This window comes from Prosopis cineraria, unplaced genomic scaffold (genome assembly GCF_029017545.1).
Source record: "Prosopis cineraria cultivar Desert tree isolate PC_DT_omini unplaced genomic scaffold, ASM2901754v1 PC8, whole genome shotgun sequence".
Taxonomy (NCBI): domain Eukaryota; kingdom Viridiplantae; phylum Streptophyta; class Magnoliopsida; order Fabales; family Fabaceae; genus Prosopis; species Prosopis cineraria.
In genome coordinates, this window is record NW_026555339.1 from 26,724,990 (window position 1) to 26,731,058 (window position 6,069).

Here is a 6,069-nt window from a genome sequence, read left to right on the forward strand (position 1 = left end):
TTATCACAAGTACAATTCTTTGCACTCCAGATTTATTAAATTAGAAACTCCTTCTTTCTTTTTTTTCACCATTTTTTCATTTTAGTTTTTCTTATTTTTTTAGATATATATATATATATATAGATTTTTTTCAAATAATTTTTTCATAAGAATACAATTTGTGATATTCCATGCATAATTTGCATTGCCCACACCAAAATTTGTGCAAACAAATCCCTTGAACACAATACTAATCCTCACCACTAATAATACTTTATCACTTATTTTAAAAGTAAAGTAATTCATGATTTTTTCAAGTTATAAAGGTTAGGATCTAATGTGGGTTTCAAAAAATTATTCACATGGTTTTTCAATTCAAGGCTTGAAAGGGGTTCACATGAAAATGATGTTATAGGCAGGGTTGAAAGACTTCAAATACATTTAAAAGAATGCCTAAATTATATTTCAAAAATATGTGAAGGATTTAGTTTGCCTTAAGAGATTCTAAGCTTGGTTGTAGAGTTTCTCAATTGAAGAAGAAAATACACATCAATTTGTCACAAATTTTCCTTATAGAGGTATTCAAATCATTTATTGATTCTAAAGTGCAAAAAAGAAAATTTCAAAAAATATCAACAAGACTTAACATCACCAATCAAGTATACCAAAATATTGATATAATTAACTTCCTATTAAACATACAATCCAAGCAATCTTCTATCATTATATCACACATTTAATTCAATAGATAATTTATCAATCTAGGTCAAATTTTAGAAAAGAGGAATAGCATAATCCAAATTTTCAAAATTCAACTTTATGTGAAATCAACCAAAACAATACCATCACCCACAAATTTAAAATGGACAGTGTCTTCACTGTCAATAAAAAAACTGATAGCCTTCTCTCATGCAATTACACCACCATATAGCAATAAAGAAGTTTCATGAGAGGCATAAAAAGCACAATCTATAATAAAAGAATATTTCAACAATATTCACAAGTAACAAAACAACCATAGCACTAAAATTAAGACAAGCTAATCTATGTGATCTTCAACGAACTTTGTGGCAAAGAGAAGGATAATGGCAAGTGCGATTCTTGCTAAGGAAGAACATATGAAGATAAAGCTTTGGTACTGGAAGTTATGGATAATGGCGTGGGAAAGAACTAGGAAGATGCTGTGGGAACAATGGTTTGGATTGAAGTGATTGAATAACATTAGGGTTCAATTGGGTAAAATTTGGGGCAAGGAAAAAAGGAAAAAAATTATATTTTATTTTTAAAAAATTGAGCCCATATCTATAGTTTTCCAAAGGAGTGACGAAAGTCACAATTTTTAGCAAAACTTTTGACAGCAAAAATTATACATTAAAGTTTTTTAAAAATATGATTTGCACGCCCCTTAATTAAGGCTTCTCTACCACACTAGAACCACTCTAAATTCAATTTCTAACCATCAATCCATCAATCACAAAAAAAAAAAAAAAATCCAATCAAAATGCAATCAATCCCCAAAGAAACCATTTTTCTTGAGAATTAAGCCATCAAAATTTGCATTCACTTTATAAAGCTCAAAATAATTTCCAATATTGATCCAAATCCATAAAAGCAATTTAAATGATTTTACTTCCCTAAAATTTTCCCATCCGCTTGTATCCTTTAGTCTCTTGCCATGTGCCTTGATTCTTCAATTGTCTCTCCATTTCCTCGTACTTCCAACAAAATCTACAAAACACAAAAGATCAATAATAACTCTAGCAAAAACAAGCAAACTACAAAAGACAATTAAAAGTTAAATATTAGAACTATTGGGTTGCCTCCTAATAGCGCTTTGCTTATAATCCTCTAGCCTAACTCTTTAGCAAAAATACCTAATCATAGGTATCAAAGACTAAGATTACCTTGTCTTCATTTCTCTTCACATGACAAGGTTTTCAACAAGAATGGGCATTCATCCAAACAAGCAACACATGTTCCCTCAATCAAATTTGATTACAAGATACATGATTCAATAAGACCATTGGTAGGCTCTAATGTAAATTTTTTTTTTTTACAAATATCATTCAAGGCCTCCAAATATTTTGAATACCTAATAAAATCCACTTGACTTCCACTAGTAAGAGTCAAAATTTTGATGTGAGGACCAAGTGTACACACGTACTCTTGGGATTTCCATACACTCTTTTCTTTAAAATCAAATGGACCAAGCTCTATCATTGGAGCATGAACCAAACACTCTTTGTTTCTTTCCTCATTAACTCCCATCTCACAATCAACCTCAAAATCACCAGAAGCTATTGGTAACACTTCCACACTCCCCATGATCATTTGTTCACTTGAGTCTTCATCTTTTATGGAATGGTCATTTGATATATCATTGACAATACCTTCTTATTTGAAAGACTCAATTGTAGAAGCCCATTTTGCCTACTTGAAATGTTACATTTTGAAGTGCTAATCCATGTTCATTAATTCTCTTTCTTGACAAGCTCTCATTTTATTTTGATTATTTAGAATACGCCAATGCATATCCTTTATTGTATACTTCTCCTCATGAATGGGGATACTTTTATCTACACGAGTGTTGTGTGATATATGAGGATGCAAGTGATGCATATGAGGAAAGAGAATGAGTAAAATCCTAATACAATGTTTGTTCATGATTCCATCTTGGGTTATAATCATCATCATGAAAGTTAGTTTGAGCTCTAATGTAATCATCCTCTACATAATAGGGTATTTCTCACTATAGTAACCATCCCCATAATAATTACAGCAAGTCTAATCATATTAGGATTCACAAGCATAAGTGGCATAATTGCTAGAATTTATATAAGCACCATACTCATATCCTCCACTGGCCCCATTGTTCCACCAAGGAGAATCCATACACTAAGAGAAAACCACAAGTTAACTCTTGGTGCAAGGAAAGCATAAGACTATAAACCACAAAAACAAACAAAACGAACAAATATTAAAAAGAACATAGGAAAACAACAAGTAACAAGAGGAAATTAAACATAAGCAAATAGAAAAAAAAGTATCATGCTCAAAATTTACTATCACTACTTTGAGGTTGACCAAGATATTTTTAATGCCAAATCCCTAGCTAGTGGATAGGTCATAGCAAGTAATAAAGAGTGAGTAAAGTGTCATTCTCATAGAGATTTGTATTAAAAATATGATCAAGCAAAAGACTATGCAAATTCAATTAAGTCAAGCAAAATACAATTAGTTGGACAAGTTGATTTTGTAAATTATGTTAAAACTAGAAAATAAAGAAAAACTTATGATTCTTAGACTTCAAGATTACAGTGGGACTTAGGATTTTTTATGCCCCTTGCATTTCATAACACTAATATTACCTCCTCTCATAAATATTTTTATTAAAATTAAGTGCTAACCTAGGGTTTTAAAAATACTTGAACAAGCTCTCTCAAGTCATGAACAAGCTTTTAATTAAATTAATTGCCCAATCTCTTGTTACAATTAATAAAATTCAATTTTAAGCTTTAGCTTTAATGTGGCTATGCAAGGTTAGTAAGTATATGTATCTTTATCCTACTAATAAAACTATCCACTCATCATGCAAACTTCAAGTTCTTGTACTATTTTTCCTAAATTCTACACTCAAGCAAGCCTTCTCAAGCATTACCTAAGTGAGCAAATTAACTACATGGTGGCTAAACACTTAGAAACATTAAGAAAAGATTAAAATAAATACTTATATATCATTAATCATAAAAGAGAGGAGAAAATAATGTTAATCCACTACTACAAAAAAGGCTTTTAACATCTTTTTTAGGAGTATTTATGTTCCTATAGTAGGGGACATAGATCAAGGTGACATAGAAAATTGATAGATCCATGTCACTTTTGAGAGGGACGTGGATAACAAAAACCACATCCTACTTTTACAATTATGGGACATGGATTATTATATTCAACATCCCTTTTTCCATAAGAGATGTCCCTTTTTGTTGGAAAGGGACATGGATTATGAATAATCCACGTCCCATGTAACTGAAAAAGGGACGTGGATTATTTATTTATTTTTTAAATATATCATTTGTATTTTTCTTTACAACTAATAAACCTATAAATTTTCACAATAGTAATAGGCCAACATCTAATGTGTCCAACAAATAACAGCAGCAGCAGCAGCATAAGCATATATAGACTAAAGGAACACTAAAGCCATTACCTATTCAAGTGTTCAATATTTAAAATCAAAGTTCAACAAACTACAACAATATACTGAATAGAGTTTCTAGCCTTCTAACTTCTAAGTCAAGCTAAAATCTTAATTGAACAAACTATAAAATTTGGACTATGTAAATAACTCTTGAAGAAGTTGACTTGCCAGACTATTTCGAATGTCATTTATCTCTTCACTAGTGTAGCGGTACTCATTGTCAAAAAGCTGTAAATTTTTACATAATTTTCATTAGATCTAGTAAAACTCTAAAGCCTCTGTACTCCCTCTCTAGATTTTCATTGAGATTAAACTACATACCAAGTGTAAATTTTCATTGGTACTGGATTGAATAATTTCATACATATAACGAATAATATAGTATCTGCACTTTGTACTCCCTATCTTTTGATGGCATTGGACAAATAAAAATTAAATGATAAGCATAAAAAATAACATATATGGAATATTTGTAGATGAAGAACTTTGAATAAAAATTACTCACATTTGGAAATATCTAAGTCGGTGGGCCTTTTTTTTTTTGTTCTACTTTTAGGTGGGCGGCAGCTTCCCCCCACTATATGATATATCTTTAGTAAACTATAATGAAATTTAAATTAAAAAACAAGAGATTAAAATAATTTAAATATATAAAAAAACTAACGTTTATAAACTATAAAACCTTAACTTCCATGATAAATATATCTTTAGTTTCACTACTAGGTTGCTTGCCCATGGAACAAAACTAGTAAATCTTGTGGAAATACGAGCAGACAACACAAAGAGACCAGTGATAACTACAACATATAAGAAATATAATTAATATATGAAAATAAGAAAAATACTACCAAACTAAATAATATATATGCATAAATATAAACAACTTGCCCTTCAAGAACTAGGGCCAAATAACATGGTAATTTTGTTTTTGAACTAGTATTGCCCATGTATCTCATCTTATCATGGATATCATTATGAGTCAGCATCACAGAAATGGGACACAAAAATCTGAATTGATTTTTTTTAGGTCCAGTGCAGAGATTTTTGAGAATCCTATTAGCAAAAGGAGATAAAAATTAATGCATATAAATTAAAATAAAAGAAACTAAGTTAAAAAAATAAATAATAAATTTACAAGATTTATAACATAGCCCAGGATATATCTAACTCCCTCATTAATAGGAATTCTAGAATGTCTTTCTTATCAATGGCAAAGGGGTATGATCTATTTGCACCCACAATTCTTTTAAGCATTGTCAACTAGATTAGCTTTGTCATTGCCTTGAAAAACTCATATAATTGTGATAAATAAGGAAAGTCATCAACATCCTCAGGATCCTAATGACACATCAAACGAATACAAGTTATATAAATTAAGTAAAACCAAAAATCAAACAATAGGTGTTTTTTTTACCATCAAAACTGACATATCCATGTTAATAAGTCTTTTGGGCCATAGAATGAAGTAACCTAAGGCTTGGCTTAATTTTACAACCTTATCAGTAGGGAATGGCACTGTCATACGAGGCTCAAGAATAACCTTAACTGACACCTTAACTTGGTCATTCGAAATAGTAATATGATAGATTGTTTCCCCAACCATGTATACCCAAGTTATAGCAATTGCCTGCTTTATGGGCTTATCCAAATAAAGAAAACAAGAAGTCTCATCATCTACTGAGGGATTATTGGCATGCCCTGTAGTCTTTAGTGGATTATAACTATCTTTTGTGCTTTGAAGCACATAAAATAGGAAAAATAGAAAAAAATGAAATATTTAACTAATTAAAAACTTGGGGTCCCTACTGCTCAGTTCCCTACGTAATTCCCATGTTGGAGATCATAGATTTGAACTACAGAAGAAGCTGCTCGTGAAACAACACACGATCCTA